The following is a 17,406-nucleotide window of genomic DNA, read 5'->3' as shown; positions in this document are numbered from 1 at the left end:
TCTTCCAAGTGCTTAGAAATGGATTCCTTGAGGACCTGCTCCATGATTCTTCCAGGGACAGAGGTGAGCTTGACTGGTCTGTAGTTCCCTGGATCCTCCTCCTTCCCTTTCCTAAAGATGGGCACTATATTTGCCCATTTCCAGTCACTTGGAACCTCTTCTAGTCGCCATTAGTTTTCAAAGCTAACAGCCAGCAGCTCTGCAGTCACATAGGCCAACTCCCTCAGCACCCTCAGGTGCATTGTGTCTAGCCCCATGGACTAATATACTTCCAGCTTCTCTTAATAGTCCCCGTGGGCGAGGGCCTTCTCAGTGCCTGCTGCTTTAATTGCCATCTCCCTCTTACTTGCCTGCCATGCCTCAATGGGAGAAAAAGAATATAGAAGTGGCCAGTGTGATAGCAGACATCTGGTGAACCACCCCTTACACCCTGTCGATGCCCAACCCATATCCAGTTAACCAGATGGGTTTCTCTTCAGATATAGGGACCATTACCCAGCTTGTTTCCTCAGCGGCTTGGTTCCACCTCTCAATGCTTCCTTTAGGTGGGGTCCACCGTTTTATGCTTGCTCTCAAAAATGACACTATGAAGCCTCCCCTGTCTGAGCTCTACGTATAGCAGTCTTTACTCACGTGAGCGTTCTCAAAGAAACTTCTTGTGGACAATAGTCTCTTCCCGTCACTCCTCCCAGGGTTCACTGTCCCCACAGAGAACTCACCACAGCAGTCTGCTTGTCAGGATATGTCCGGGCTCTCCACACTGGCATTCCCCTTTTTCTGCTCCAGGTCTCTGCATGGATTCAGCACAGCTTGCTTCAGCTGCTCCTGTGTCCCCTCTCTAGGGGCATCAGCACTCACCGGCGATTGTCTTTTAGCAGGTTCTTCCAGCTCGCAGGACCAATCAGCAATGGCTCCTGTGGCAGACTCTTGTGTTGCCAGAATTCCCGTGGGCGTCTGATGTCATCGGATGTGGGTTTAGTGAGACGGGTTTGCCGCAGGTAAGGGTTCCTCCGCTGCTTGAAACAGGGGCTGGTAATGGTCCCCGGTTACAGCCCCTAACCCAGAAGTGGGTAAAATATGGCCTGTGAGCTATATTCAGCCTCCCAGTTGTTTCTATCTGGCCCTCTGGCTGCCACCAGGAGCCAAGAGTCTGAGGATGGAGGGCTGTGCCTAGGGCTGTCCATGGGGGGTAGGTGAATTGGGGCGACTGTCCTGGGCCCTGTGCTTTAGGGGGCCCTGTGGAGCCGGGTGGAGCAGCACAGCGACTACGCACTGCTGCCAGCTTCATGTCTGGCCACTCAGCACTCCCCTCTGCACCCCCTCAAATCCAGTGTGTCCAGCCACTCAGCACTCCCCCCCCCACCAAATCCACTGCGGCTTCCTTGCGTCTGGGGACGGGGCTCCGCACAGGCTGATTTTCCGCAGGCCCCACACCCTGCTGAGGTTGTCTCTGGCTGCGGTCCGTTCTGTCGCAGCCAGGGCTGAGCTGGACCGCACGGTGCACAGGCTCCTCCGTGTCCACCCCTGCCTCCATCCCCCCTGTACACATCACCCCCACCCAGCTTCCTCTTGGTGCTGCAGCTGTGCAGTCCTGGCACCGCAGCTGCTGGCAGCCAATCCCGCAAGGTATGGGGCGCAATGCAGCGCACTGCATATCTGTCCCACCCGCCCGCTAGCTGTTTGAAGAAAGCCTCATCCACCTCATCCTCCTGGTCTGGTGGTCTATAGCAAACCCCACCACAACATCACCTTTGTTGCTCTCCTCTCTGACCTTAACTGAGAGACTTTCAACCGGCCTATGTCCAGTTTCATACTGGAGCTCTGAGCAATCATACAGCTTTTTTACATAAAGTGCAACTCCTCCTCTCATCCCCTGTCTGTCCTTCCTGAATAGTTTATACCCATCCGTGACAGTGCTCCAGCCATGCGAGCTATCCCACCAAGTCTCTGATATTCCAATCACATCATAGTTGAGTGACTGTGAGGACTTCCAATTCCTCCTGCTTGTTTCCCAGGCTCCGTGCATTTGTGCACAGACACGTGAGGTAACTAGCCGATTGCCCTAGTTTCTTAGGAAGAATGAGAAGGCTTCGCTGTTCCCCCTCCTGCTTCTGCTCCCTCCAGGTCACCTGCTTCCCTATTTGCCTCAGGATGCCTCATCTGAGAGAATATTAGTACATTCAATTCTAGGCTTTTCTTTTTGGGAAGGTGCTCTCACAGTTCACGGCCATGTATACATTGGCCGGGTGCTTCATTCTTTTCACAGGTTCATCCCTTTGACAGGCCTGGCTTTTAAGTGGGCTCCACTGTATATGAAGTTAATTGTCTCTTTTTATCATTGAACCCTTGTTTGTGTTTGTTACTTATGTTCCTAAATCAATCTCTCTCGGGCATTCCTCAGATTCACCTTATCACACTCAGCATTACTTCGCAGGCAGTGGCTGTGGATAGATTATTTGCTAGTAATTACTGTCTGCCTTGCAGATACAGCCGCCTTTGATCTGCTGCTTCATTGAAAAAACAGGTCTTTTTTTTAAAACAGCATTTATCACAGAAGCGACGCTGTATGGTGAAGGGGTTTGTGGTCAGCGGGAAGCCACTGTCTTTGTCATCATCAAACCACCAGCTTCTCCTTTCCACTCACAAGCAGTCTCAAAAGAAATAGTGGATAGGTAAATTCATAACTAGAGCTCTTCCCCTCTCCTCTCTAAAGGCTTTTAGAAAGACAGGCACATGTCCCTTACATCAGACAGCTTCTTTCTGGGCTGTCAGAACAGGCCTTAGGGTTGAACAACTTCAATTACCTGAGGATGGAAGCAATTGGAAATGCAAAAAGTTCCTGAGTTTGGTTCAGATGTACATCCCAAAGTTCTCCTGCTTCTCCAAATTGACTTGATTTACAAACTAGCCTGCAAATCCCTGATCCTTTATGGTTTCCTAGGTCAGTCTGGCTGCATCTCAGACAGACTCACCTGCTCAAAGTTTGGTGTTGGCCAAGTCCAGCACGTGCAGAAATGGCAGAAATGAAGGTAAAAGCAAACACTTGTTCAAATCCCCAGAAAAGCTGGAGCTCAAGTGTTTTCTTATTTTCTCTGTATGGCTTTTCCCATCTCTGTAAGGACCAGTTCTCTGGAGTACCCCAGTCTGTGGCCCCCCAGGATCACTGTGGTTGTCAGTGCTGCACACTGAGCACTTGCAATTTCAGAACTGTGAGCAGGATAGATCTGAGATCCACCTGCTCTGAACGTGCTGCTCCCTGCCATGTGAGCTTATGGAGCCACTCCACTAAGTACTAGAGGTGTTGGACATATGACACACAGCTGACAAGTTCTGGAGGCAGAGGGACATGAATGCCCACAAGATTGCTAATTACAGGGTTTTCTTGTTACAGCAAGTCTGGGCATAGAAAGGGGGAGCCTCTGGGGGGCAGGGGGCTCATAAGGTCCTGAGGCAACTGAAGAAAGCTGGGAGGCTCTGGGGAAAGTGTTTTATCATCAGTAATGGGACCCCTTGGTGGGTGAGTGAGGTTAACAAGGAGCATGGTGCAATGTGTAAGGAGAACTGAGTGCTGTGCTAGGGGATGGGGTGAACAGAAGATACAGCTAAATCAGGCAGAAAGCAGAAGAGAAAAACATGGGATGAGAAAACCCCACTGAAAAGATGAGCAAACAGCTCTAGTGATCTCTTCATGCAGGGAGCTCTGGAATTGCAGCTGGGCCAGTTTATATAGAAAAAGAAAGCTGTATGCATTGTACTATGTATACTCTGCTCCTTGTTGGGGGATGGTTAGGTAGTGCTAGTAAGGGCACTGATGTTTGTGCTCCTGTCTTTATTACTTTTAGGAGTACCTTGGTAATACAATTGGGGGATGCCTTTTATCGCTGTGACCCCTCCACCCTAGACTGGAAATGAGGTTGGGTCAGGGTCTTGTTCCCTTCTGTAAGAGGGCTGAGAGAACTGCAGCATCCTTGCTGAAAGCTTTGGTGTGATGTCACTGTGTACAGGTCCCAGCTCTGCTCTGCCTGCAGCTTGTGTTACCAGCTCCCATTTTACTGTGATTTGAAGGTATGTCTTATCTCAGCTGGACATACTTTAGGAGGCACTGCTTAAAATACATGCTGCTCACTGAGCTCCTTAATTGCTTTTTATTGTAGAAATATTATAGAACAAGGTTTAAGTAATGGCAGGGAGAACAATGCAAAGTAAGGCTGAAGTAGTAGAGACATATCCTGTGGAACGATGTCTAGTCTTTGTAAGAGAGGGCAACCAAAAGGAAGACTTCCAGAAAACAGTTTTTTTACACAAGTCCACAAACTCTGGCTTCCAGGCAGGTTTGGATTCCTGATGCTGTTTGAGGCTGCCTCACATTTAGAGACAGGAAGAATGTCCACAAACAGGTACACAAATGAAAATGGCATTTACTTCAGATTTGTTTGTTTCCCACAAAGATCCTAAAGGATATGGTCCCTGGCAGAAATGGGTGAAAAAATGTATAATTCTAAAGAGCATTTGAACTAGATGAGGTCAGTGCGTACTCTGGCTGGAAACCTGATCAGAAGAGTTATGCTCAACTAGTCGTGGAACCGAAACAATGCTGTGTGAACTATGTCCAATCAAAGCAAATTGCACAGAGTAGAACTTCAAGTGCTAATACCAAACATTCAGTGATTTGCTCACAAACCAGCTTGATTTCAAGAATTATCCTCAAAAATCTCCTGGCAAATAATTTTGAGTGATGATTAAAATTGAGAAATTCATGATGCTTGAGCAAAATTCACAGCCAGAATAAGACCAAATTCTTCAGATGATTTATTCTTCCCTAGCCACAACTTAGCAAAGTCAGAGGAAGTGAAAATACTGGGTGAATTATGGGTACTGGTTGACTTTTGGAAGGAGGTTATGAGATTCACACTGACCAACCATGCTGAAAAGGGCATTTGGAAGAGCACTCATTATCTCCTTTCTCCAGAGTGCTAATTGGGGTGAGTGAATGGGTTTTGGAATGATGCTGCCACTTAAACCTGTGCGGGTCAGTGGCTCTTTGACCAGTGAACAGCAGTGTATTGATGGCAGGCTCTTTTCCATAATGTGACAAATTCTTGCTGGATCTTGAAATACCTCTAAAAGAGGGTTTCTTCCAGCAGAAATGCAATCGCTAGAAGTCATGCTTTCAAAACTGGGGCTTATGGAACTTGATAGTTAGATAGAGTTTGGTACCCTGAAAGCCTAACAAAAAAACAGTTGACCTTCATTATCTACCTATGCCATAGTCCCAGTCACTATATATGAGTCTCTCTGATCCATTTAGCTAGAAGAAGAGTAATTTTGCACCATAGGAGTCCAGGAGGCAAACGACTTGAAATGGGGTAGAGGCTGAAAAGGGGAGTTGATGCCCCCTCAGATAATGTCCCTAGCTCAACACTGCACTGGCTGAAATCACAGCCTCACCATTTAACAGTGTACAGCTCACAGAGATGAAAAGGGAAGGCAGACAAGGAGGAAGAGCAAGAAAGAGGAAGAGGAGAATCATAGGAACATGGAGCGATTTGGGCGGGGGAAGCTGAGAGAGATGGGCAGTTCAGTAACCACAGCATTCTTGTGTGTAAAGACCGGGATCTACCTACCTCTCACATGGATGTTAAATAATGTGGAGACTGGAGAGTGTGTAAGTGGGATCTGGGGTGTGGCACATTACACATCACATCTCCACCGACTATGAAAAATGTAGCTGAACATTGTGTATTTTGTTAGGGCTGGCAGAAATTTGACCCTGGGAAGTTGGGGATCTTACAGTATACGTGCACAGTAGGAACCCTCAGCAGCCAGTCAGAATCTCTGTCATAATGCCCATTTTAGAAATGTATATATCTGTCTCACATTTCCCCATTTCCTGTGGTAAACAGGGTGAGACACAGAAAACCTTGAGCTCTCCCGGAAACCATCCAGTCTGACCACAGAAATGCTCCAGCAAGATCTTTAAAGCTGGGAGAAAACAAAGGAATGAGCTACCCCAAGGAAAATGCATTTTAGACAGGAATGAAAGTAGGTTCTCACTAAGGGATTCAAGGTATCCCAGCAAGATCTATGTTAATCCTGGGTCAGTGATTTGGGAGGAAAACGCATTGTATTCTGGAAAGCTGTGGACACTACAGTTTCACACATTTTATGTGTATGTACTATGTAGTGCCTTTAAAATCATCACCTGATTCTTAGAGAGGTGATTATACATAAAGACGCATACAAGCAAAGGGCCAGGCCTCTGGGAAGACCTAAAGGAGGACGTAACAGTGTCCTGGAGGGAGTAAAGCAGGGTTAGAGGTAACTGTGGATGTTAGAACCTGACTTTCATTGTTGCAGGACTGTAAAAAGGGGACCCTCACTCTTTCTGAAAAGAGATATGGCAATGGTTGTTTATTTTTCACCTGAGTCACTCCCAGAGGGCTGGTGAGGTCTTGGTTTAGTGTCTCCTCTAGATCAGGCTGGTACATAACCTAGATACAGCTTGCTAAAGGCCTGGCTGGAAGTGAGACAGACAGGTCTTTTGATACAGACCTGAAGCTAAAGAGATTGCAAATACAGTAATCTTCAGAACTTCCCACTGGGGTGTTAGCTTTAAGGTTGTAAATACATTGAAATCAAAGACCCAATAAAACATGCAAATAGCTGTGCATGTGTGTCTCACCTTCCCCCATCCTTGCCCCTCTCTCCCTTCCTCCAATTTACTATCTTTCAATCTCTCTTCCTTCATCTCTCCCCCCAGTCTGTTTGGAGGAGGGAGTGATTCTTTAAAAGACATTTTTGTGGTTCTGGGCAGCAAATCAAAAAATCTGCTTTTGTTCCCTTCGCTCTGCCCCCTCTCCCCTGCTGCAAACTCAGAGACACGTCACCTCAAACCTACACAGCCATCAACATAAACACTAATTAAGACATTCTCAGTGATGTTTGGTGTCAGAAATTACCAGCCTTACAAAAAGGATGCTGCTGTGCAGCAATTCATGGTGTCAGTTTATCCTTTTGTGGTAGTTGTGATAACGTGTACCTTCTCTTCCAGCTTCTGTTAAGCCTTTCACTCTATTGTGCTCCATGCTGTGGGTTTGGGGTTTTCAGCCCATATGGAAAAACAATACAGTCTCCATAGACTCATCCATGTGTATATGTGTAATCTGTGACAAATAGAAACAGCAAGCAGAATATTACATAATGACCCAAATGTGATGCACGTTTTAAATACAATGTGTGCGTGCACTTTAAGTACATTAATTTATCTAATAACCTCAGTGCCATGTGGGTCACCTCAGTGTCTCACCCTCTGGGCCAGCAGGGGTGGGTAAGCACCTGCTTAAATCTTGTTATGGGAAGGGCTGCATTACTGCTGCCTCTGTATCACTCTCTGGAGGACACAGTGATGGCCAGGCATAGACTCTAGAGTCAAAGGAGCCTGCGTTCAGTTCTCCTAATCTGGAAAGGAAGGTTGCCACAGAGACAGAGCTTCAGGGGAAGGTGGAGAAGCAGACATGGGTGTTCCAATTCTTCTACCCTCCAGGTAGAAGTACTGTCTCTCCCAACATTGTCTTTTGAACATACATAGACTTTCTGGAGCCACGGATTCCAATTCTGGCAGGAATAAGCCAGCTCTCAAATCATCCATGTGACTGCCATGCAAACTCCTCTGCTTGAGTGCAGTAGGTGCACTAATGAGGAATCTTTCATACAAGGTTTTGATACCCAAACTCCTGTCTGCTCATGGTGGATACTTTTTATGATTTAGAGATGGAAAATCCCAGCTATACTACCCAGTCTCCTATATCCATAAGTACTAGTGTTGTCCAGTCCCAAATGACATTCCATCCTTACCCAAGGACACTATTCCTCATTGTTATGAAATTTTCCTGATATGCAGCCTACATTTCCCCTTGCGAAAAAGTACCACCCCGTGTCTTATTATATCTTCTTTTACCAGCTTAAATAATATCTTCTTTTGGTGCCAAAACCCTTCAGATAGTTGTTTACCAGTGTAATTGCTCTCTCAGTCATTTCTTACCCGAACCAGACAGATCTAGTTTTTTTTTTTAACCTTTAGTTATAAATGAATCCCTCCAGCCACCTATTCACTTGTGTGACTTCTCTCAATTTATCAATGTCTTGTTGGTAATGGCATGCCCAGAAATGTACACAGTATTCCATGTAGGGTTGTGCCAGCGCCTTGCAGAAGGACTGTTACCAGGCTGCTCTGTGATGACTGTACGTTACAACCAAAATTACTTTGGCCTTTTCAGTTGTCTTGTCACACTGAGGCTTTTTTTTCTAATTTGCTGACCATTAATGTTCCAAGAGCTCTCTTAGTCTAACAGCCTACAGGGTTCTCCCTCCCTTGAGATGTGTATTTTGGATGCCTTTACATCCTAGGTACATTAACTTATATTTTTTCCTAACAGAATCATTTTATTTTCTTCATGTTTCCAATCAGTCTCCTTTTCTTTCATTTTTTTTCCTTTTGCCCTCAGTAATATTTGCAAATCCTCACATCACAGTATCTTCTGTGAATTTCATTAACATGCTGTTTACAGTCTCTGCCAGATCATTAAGGAAGATGTTAACTAACCACCCCTGCAATATTCCTCTTAGACACTGTTGACACCTCCCACCCACTCACAGCTTCCACCCCTGAACTGATATATGGAGTTTGCCATTTACCCTCTGTTCATCTCAGGATTGTTCACATTCATGCTGGTTTAAAGGAATTTTAAGAATATTCTCATGAGATCTTGTACCAAGTGTCAGTATATCTAAACACATTGCACCTATCATTTCTCAGCATTGATTTTGCTATATTTGGGAAAGCAATAGAGCACTTCTGGGGAGACCTATTGTTTGTAAATGAATGCTGCTGCTGCAGCTCATATTCTGTTAATCTCTAGAGAGTCTGTGGGCTTTTCCCTCTTAATATTTGTTTCATTATTTTGTGAGGTAAGGGATTTAGTGAATGGAAGGCCAGCTGTCAGGGTCACTCTTTCCTTTTTAAAATTTCGTAGTGCGTTTTCCGTGGTCTTCTGATACTTTTCCACTTATCTACATTGTCTTAAAAGAAGCCAGTGGCAATGGAATTTCAGTGCTGTGAAGTGCTGGGTACCCTCCTCTCCCATGATCATCAAGAAGAGCTGAGGGTGCTTGACACCTTTTGGATCAGGCCTTTTGCTAAATAATTACCATATGTCCTAGGGTACATCTGATTCTGACTGCCTGAACTATATCTGATGAGATTTTCAGAGTATTGTTTTATCAGCTCTTTATTGATAGTTATTTTTACAGTCTTGTTTACTGCCTTGTCCAAACAAATTTTATTTCTTTGTGAAGACAGATTAAAATGTCAAGTTCTGTATCTCTCATCCATTTTTTGAGTCATCATTCATTTAAAACCCATAAATGATGAAACATTCTTTGTAGTGTTCTTCCTACCAACAGGTCCTGAGGAAAGAAAGCAGTCCTACTCAGGACACATCCTGTGAAAACCAAGACTTGTTGGGGCTTTGTAGATGGACCTTGTCATCTACAAAGTGTTCATCTGGTCTCTAGAGGTCTCAACGTCTCTCTGTGTCTATATTTTCTGATCTTGTTTTTTTTTTCTGCCTTATGCTTTTCCTTGGGAACTAGTTTTATTTGGTTACCCTCTCATGGTTGCTCTCTCAGAGGTATGACTAGTCCCTCATGAAGCTGTCAGTTCTGATTTCTTGCATTCTTCTTTTTCAGAGGACTGGTTATTGCATCTCTGAAAACCACTGAAGGATTCTGATACTTCCTGCCATAAGCCTTGCTTGCTGAATTTCCTAGTTCCATTAAACTTGTATTGCTGCATTTTGGTGTCCTTCCATTCCCAACTGTTGTGATTCAAGTACTGCACACAGAGGCTGTGTCCCCACAAACAGGGGCATCCAGTTGCCACAGGGAAAAAGCAGTGGTACAAATTTGTGCTGTCCTCTTTTGCTCTGGCACATGCCCCTGCATGTGGGGTTAGTGTGGGGAAAAATGCTGGGGGTGGGGTAGGGGAGGCTAAGGCCAGTAGCTGGGCTGGCTCCAGCAGCCTTATCTGGTGTCCTTGGGGCCTCCAGCGGTGGCAATCTGTGTGTGTGGAGCCTGGCCAGCAGCTGGCAGCTGGAGCGTGGCTCTGGCCAGCCAGGGTCCGGTTTTGGGTGGCACACATTGCTGCCACATGCACTGCCCCACTTTTTTTCTGCATGCCTTTTTTTTATACCAGGATCTCCTGGTACCTAAATTTGGCTCTGTGCTGCAAATATGCAGTGTGAAGAACCAAATCATGTGCATGGGATGCGTTTTGTGGCACCTCAGAAGCCTTTCAGGCACTGCAAAATGCACATGCACACTCATGCAGATACGGCCATACTGCTCTAAGTTTGGTGCCCTCACCTCCTCAGTCAGTTCCTTCCTAATACTCAGTGGACAACCTGGATTAGTTTCTCCCAGGGTTGGAATTTCTAAGTTAAATTCATGGCCTGGGATTGTTTCCCTTAAACCTGTCTATACTCACTGTACCAATGTATCAATAGATTAATTATAGCACATGTGGTAAAGAGCCAAGAAAAAATGGTCATTCAGATAGGATGCAGACCATTTTAATTTACGTCTTCCTTCAGCTTATCTGAGTGTAAGTTATATCATCTGAGACACACCAGCATGTCTGTAGGGAGGGTGCAATTAGATCTTGAGGAGTCTGAGTGAAAGACAGTCTAAATTATAGTAAAGGGAGCTCACTTATGTCACTCTGCATCTCTGAATTTGGATTTCAGGTTTGGGGTCATAATACTGATGCTTTCCAATGCCTTTTGCCTGGCTATATGCGTTATCCAATGGGTACTGGAGTAGTCTGACTCCCCATGTCTTACATCCTGGGCAGTCAAATATCCCATGTCATTTTTGAAAGAGCCTGGAGTTTTGTAACCTGTCTTGGTCTAAACTCACTCTTTGCTTTATTTTACCTGCTGCTGCATGTTGCTTCCCCTTTGGTTGAAGCTTTGTTTCAGAGGGGGTTACTCAGATTCCTTTATGTATGTTCCAGAAGCTGAAAAGTGATTTGTGATAAAATGTGCTATATGAATTCTCATGGAAAGGGGTAAGATGTGTGATAATTCATAGAGCTCAGCACAGAATGTAGAAATAGCAAAAAAACCTCCTAGGTATCTAAGTCCATACCTTTGGGACCAATGCAGATTATTCTCTACTGTTTTTTAAATTTATTATTTTATTTAGGTGGGTTTTAAATAACTCCAGCAATGGGTTTTCTACACTTCCCTTGGGAGACTATTCTAGTCTAGTAGATTTCACTATTAAGCAGTTTTTTCTGATGTTCAGCCTAAATTTCCGTTTGCTCTGTTTTATCCCATTACTCCTTTGCTATAAAATTTTTCAAGTAATTTAAATATGAAGTGGCTGTGGAATACATTTTGTGATGCAGATCATCACTTGATGAGGAAGTGATTGTTCATTATGAGAAACAGTGGGCTACATGGCGCTGGAGGAGGGGGGCAGTGAGTTGGAGAAAAGCAGAGGTAGATCATTAGCAAATGCTGGATCTCCATGTCTGTTCAAGGGAGTTATCCTCACAATGTGTACCTCTGGCATGAAATGAGACATTTTAGGAATAAAATGGAGGCTTTTAGGGGTAAATCCACGCAGACTATCCCCAGGAGTAGTGTTGTAGTTTTTAATTATAGTAAAAGGGGTGGAAGGAAACAGGTCATTGTGTATGTGTGTGTATAACAGTACAGAGCAGATCCTAAATGCAGTCTGAAAAACCTGGTCTGACAGCTGCCCTCTGGCTGTATGAAAAGTTTCTGAATACATTGCAAGGGAAAATCCTCCCAACTGATTTGGAGAAATCCCTCACACAGAAAGAGGGCACTGAATTGGGTTACATACTTTTTGAAGAGCTGCTGAGACTCTTGCAAACTCATTACATATGGTGAGTCATTTAATATCTAAGCCAGCTGTCCCTCCACAAAACTTCAAAGGGAAGTAGAACAGCTCTTTCTTGCCAGACCAGTTGAGAGTTGTCCAAGTCCTGCATCATCTCTTCTGTATCTGTTGCTCACCCCTATGCTTCACACAGGCTGCATGCTGAAGTTCTGGTCTCCATTCTTTGCATGTTTGTGTCCTTGGGCAGCACAAGTATACCTCTTACTTACAGTTCTGTACCTGGGCTACATGTGCATTTATCTCTGGACCACGCTGCACGCAGGCCTAGTGTACAGAGTCTTATAAGAATTGCTTCTCCTGATGTGTGGTATGTGAATCCTTTTGACAGGTGGTAGGGCTCAGTCCATCACAGCTTGAGCTCTCAGTTCTTCTACCCTCATGGTAAAAAGTATGAACACTAACAGGTGCTCCTGAGCCATGCGTTATCTTGATGCTGGAACACAGCAAGTTGGTCTCTACTGGGAATTACTGAGGGGGATTGAAGATGCGGGTGGATGTCAAAGCCGTTACCAGACCTCTCATTTATCCCTTTTCTATGCTTCAACCTGTTGGCTAAGGAAACTGCAGAACTGAAACTGCATGGAAAGGTCTTTGAACCTTCTCTTTTCCTCTGTTCCCCAGCCCCAAATACCAAGTTAGGATTTCCTCCTTTTCCAGTGACACATATGTTGTAGAGATCTAGGCCATGAGCCCCTACAGGTGGTCCCACACTGAAGTACAAACAGAGCAAGCACCCCTTGGTTAACTTGCAAGTGTAAGGGAGAAGCAGAAAGTCAGTAAGACCTCAAGTAGTGAGAGAAGGATGACTTAATTCCTATACACCTGTGTTACAAGTGGAAACCGTAATCATGGAAGCCATCGTGCCCTATCTCATACTTCCAGATGCCTGTCAAAGTTTGGAAAAGGCCTTCAGAGCCTTGGATTTTCAAAAGAAAAGTGACACATCTTTTCTTTAGCTGCCTCTTTCCAGTTGGTTCTTATCCTGGCAACAGCTGAAAAATCCTCATTCCCAGCTCACTCCAAAATAGCAAGCCTTCTTTACTATTCCCAGGGAGCCACTAACATCCTTTGGGAATCATTCAGTTGTACTGGTCATTAGGAGCGGCTCCTGTGGTCATGACTGTGAACATTTTTCCAGTAGCACCAACAATGGCTAAGGTGTCTAAATTCCATGGCTGTGTAGTTCGAGATGGATATACCAAGCAAGTACAGCCATGGAGATGGACAGGTCAAACAAGTATAATTGAACTTCCTGTCTCCTCCTTCCTCTTTAAAAATAGAAAGCTATGAATTAATAGCAACATTTGTTACTTAGTTAAGTTTGAATCTGCAATGTTAAAATCAAAAGTCAGGAAATGTCAGAGTTAATGGAGCAATGGTAAAATGAAGTCTGATGTCTGCACTGGTGCGGTGTGTGGTAGAGTTCTGTTCTCCTATGTAATAATCAGGGATCTGGGTTTTCCTTTCTCCACAGTAAAACACAGATTTTCTCATTTTAAGGAGAAAAACTCTGGTTTCCTCTTTTTACGGAGAACAACACAGGCAATGGCAGGTTTCCCTTTGCAGGCTGGCAGAGATCCAGCCTGCAAGGGGCTGGGGGGGAATAGGAGGAGGGGGATCAGTCAGGGGCTGCCACATGCACGTGTGCGCATACACATGCATGAAGCAGCCAGGCAGTGTAGAGAGCAGCTTCTGCAACTCTCTGTAGGTAAGTCTGGGTGGGGGATTGAAGCCCCCATAGGGAGGGGGATTTGGGCAGGGTTGGGGTTGGGGCTGCTGTCCAGACAGGGCAGTGCATGGGGGTTGGGGCTTGGAAGGAAATGTGTGGCTTCAGGACCAGTGTGGGGAATGGGGCAGAGCTGCTCATCCAGCAGGTGGTGGTGGGGTGGGTCCCTGTCACTGTGCAGACTCTCAGGAGCGGCATGGGAGGCACATGCCCCCCCCCCAGATTTGTGCATGGGGCGGGGGAATGCAGGCTGGGGTCTGCAAGCTCAGGGCTCCATGACCTGCTGCCCTCCCCCTGGGGGCCTCCACAGCCTGGCGGGTGGAATCTTGCATAGCAGATCATGGCAGAGAGGCTCAGTGCCACTAATGGGAGCCTTCATTGCTATGGCAAGGTGCCCCTGCTCTCCTGGCAGCAATGGGGAGCACAACTCTGCACCGCCCCCCTCCCCTACTCCTGATGGGTAGGGCAGGGAGTGCCTCATCATGGTAGCATGGGGCTTCTGGTGGTGGCACCAATCCCCACTCTGCCTTGCCACACTGAGTCAAACCCACGGGGCCATGGAGGCCCCTGGGAGGATGGCAGCAGGGTGGGGAGCCCCAAGCCTGCAACGGGCAGCCCATATCTGCCATATCTCCCATAAGCTCTGCTCCACCCATGCCACCTGTGGGGGAGGGGGAGCCAGGGTCTGCTCTGGCTATAGCAACCACTGCTTCCCACGTGGCAGCTAGTGCCTGGGTGCTGCTGGGGAGGCAGGGGGCTGCAGACCTGGGTCCCTGGCCCTGTAGCCCTGGCAGCCGGGGGCCCCTTCTGGCAGGGCTGGGAAGGCTGGGGGGGAGGGGTGGTTGTGGAGTGAGGGGCACTGGCAGGGCCAGGGGTTTATGGGTCAGGAGTGAGGGGCAACGGCACAGGCAGAGCACCAGCATATCAAGGCTGCTCAACACCACAAGGCAGTGGCAGGCGACAGCTGCCGCTGGACCTATGTCCTGGTGAGAGAAGGGGGCAGGGGGAGCGCTGATTTTTCCATGATAAAACCCCCAAAATCAAATGCCCAAATTATTAGAATTTATTTTATTATAGTGACTGAGGCACTGGTAGGCTTCTAAATTGCTTTCAAATTGTAAATATATCAATAAAACATTACATTCAACTGATACCCATGTATTTTGCAGAAAAATGTGGATATTGGGTTTTTAAATCAAGAGTGTGTGTGTTTAATCAGAGAATTTGCAATTTTTAAACAGAAAACTAGGATCTCTGGTAACAAGGTAGTATCCTAGCTTTATTGTAGCATCCAATGCATACATTGTCCAGTATGTTCCACAAAGGATACAAGATGTGAAATTCTGTGGCAGCTGTGCAGTAACTGTAACTTTTGTATTTCTAGTCACTGGCTTTTTTTCCCCCATGCATCTTTTCTGTGGTATTAGTTCATTTAGAAAAGATTCAGGTTCTGTTTTTTCTTTCTCCATTGTTCTCTCTTCAGTACCTGGGAGGTATGAAAACAGCACACTGTTTGGTTAAAAATTCCTTTGCTACTTATTTTCCCCCTGAAGTGTCATCCCTGTGACTTTCCAGGGCAACCAATTGTGATATCATACAGAGAGATTAGTGTTAATAAATACTTAGTACTAGTTTCCATAGGTGTATTATGCAGGTCAGAAGTGGCAATTGCCAGCCATTCCCCACTGCTCAGAAAGGGGATATTCACATGGAAGAGTACAAAAACAGGTAGCCTGTACCTGCTAGAGGTAAGCCATTTCCTGACAGGAAGGACTAAAGGGGTTATTAAGGTTGTTGTGACTTGCCTGATAAAATCTCTTGTAAATGTCTCTCTCCTCTTCTTGATGTTGTGCTTAATTTTCTGACTAGAAGAAATGATGGAAGACACAAGAGGGAAGTCGCTGGTGCTGTAATGCAATTTTCAATTCCCCAGCCAACTTACTTAGAATAATTACTTTTGTTGCAATATAACTCACTGTGGTAAGTTATAAGTCCTCCCACCTAAAAAGAAAATAATTCATTCTTTCTTCTTTTCTCTAAGCTTGCTTCTTCTCTTTGTATTAAGGTGTCATTTAAAAGTGGTACATGGACTTATTAAGCCAAATCTACAATGCTAACTTGCATTCAGAATTATAACTATACGTACTACACCTACCAGGACCAAATGGGGGCAACCCGAGCACTGGATAGAAATGGTGCTGCTGTACGTATCCCTGTGCTTTCAGAAAACAGTTTGCGCCTCTGCAGTTTACTGATATACTTGCTTCCATTTTTTAATAAATGCAAATACCAAAGGATCTCAAGCCAACTTACTCCCACCTTTGAGTGACTGGAGTATGAGGTGCTCGAGTAGAACAGCATAACTTGCTTTGTGCATCACTTCAGCAGCCAAACAAACAAGACTCAGAAGTGTTGCTTTGACCCCCCCAAAACCCATGTTCATTCTTTTCCTCACCAAAGCAAAACTAAATTCATTTGGAGCCATGCCTGGTGTTTGTCCAAATCCAAATATTTTATGTTCATGTGGGTTTGGTTTGTTTTATTCTTTCAAACGTGCTAGCTGTAGCTGAGCCTCAGAACAGCATTTGAAAACAAAGAGGAATGTTTCTTCTGCAGAGCATTAAAACAAAAATGCTCCTATTTCCCCCCAGGTTTCATTTAACCAGGCACTTTCCCTCTCCCCAGCTCCAGTCCTGCCTCGCAGGCCTTTGGCTGAAAAGCAAACAGCAGTAGTTCCTCCCGTCTGCTTCCCCAACAGCCCTGGCGCGTCAGTGTTCACACACGAGCCATGTTTTAGGCAGATGGGGGTGGGGGGAATGAAAAAGAGCTGGAGAACTTTGTTTGTCACACTTTTCTGAAGGAGGAAAAAGCAAGGAAAAGAAAGCTCACCCTCACCTCCAGCTCTCCAGGGACCTTCCCCTTCTCCTAGGTGGAGAGGGAGCTGGCTAGATTTGAAGAATATCTAATAGAGAAAATGCCCGGAGGACTCTTGTCTGCAGCCCAGGAGTTGATTTAGTGCTGACAGCTGCTCGTCTCTTCCACCGCGGGGCTGCAGCAGCTCCAGGGAGGTGGGAGCGGAGCCCGCACAAGCCTGAAGCCCCCTAGCAGCCCCGTGCCCTGCGCGCGGAGATGGACGCGGGAAGGACGGCTCGGTCCCGGGGCCGCCCCGCTGGCGGAGCAGGCGGCCGGCAGGGGGAGATCTTGGTCCGCGTTTGAGGGCTGCAGCTGCCAGCCTCAGTCGCGTCTCCGTGCAGGGAGCCAGAGAGGCGGCGAGACGCGAGGGGACAGGACAGCAACGCTACGCCGGAGCCGCGGAGACCAACGCGGCGTTGGGAAGCGACCAGCCCCCGGGGCCCGGGCACGCGTGGGGGCCCGGGCCACGGATCCACAAACAACGCGGGGCTAAGGGTCTGTGCAGGGGGGCCCGGACCGGGCTGCACTGCACTGCACCGGGGCTGGGCTGAGAACACACCCACGCGCCCCCCCCGCGACGCCCAAGGACCAGCAGAGTAGACTCCCGCGCGCCTCCCTTTAAGAGCGCGGAGGCCCCGCCCCTCCTGGCCAGGGGGCGGGGCGAGAGCGAAGGCCCCCGGCGCGCGGCACGCGGATTGGTTGGCGCGGCGGGGCTGTCCGTGCTGCTGCCTGCGCCGGGGAGTAGAGCGCGCGGCAGGGCGGGCGGCGGCGCTGTGCGA

At 46.8% G+C, this 17,406-nt stretch overlaps 2 long non-coding RNA genes across 3 annotated transcripts in view; one reads left to right on the top strand and one right to left on the bottom strand.

The window, feature by feature from the left end:
- The window catches only part of LOC109300465, a 33,918-nt gene extending 24,066 nt beyond the window's left edge, over positions 1-9,852 (top strand). Inside the window, exons 2-3 of one of the 2 annotated variants that reach the window (XR_002098241.1) lie at positions 876-998; positions 9,748-9,852. This is a non-coding gene — a long non-coding RNA (uncharacterized LOC109300465). Of the gene's footprint in view, positions 1-74; positions 999-9,747 lie in introns of those variants that run through there. The other variant, XR_002098240.1, reaches the window with a different exon arrangement.
- LOC109300464 lies at positions 4,787-7,455 on the bottom strand. The gene is made up of 2 exons (XR_002098239.1): positions 7,307-7,455; positions 4,787-7,163 (listed from the first exon to the last, which is right to left on the bottom strand). It is a non-coding gene; the product is annotated as an uncharacterized LOC109300464 (long non-coding RNA).
- Positions 9,853-17,406: the final 7,554 nt, after the last annotated feature.

The sequence above is a fragment of the Gavialis gangeticus genome, unplaced genomic scaffold (genome assembly GCF_001723915.1).
Source record: "Gavialis gangeticus isolate Ggan-Ray unplaced genomic scaffold, GavGan_comp1, whole genome shotgun sequence".
NCBI classification, from domain to species: Eukaryota; Metazoa; Chordata; order Crocodylia; family Gavialidae; genus Gavialis; species Gavialis gangeticus.
This window is presented reverse-complemented; position numbering and strand designations above follow the sequence as displayed.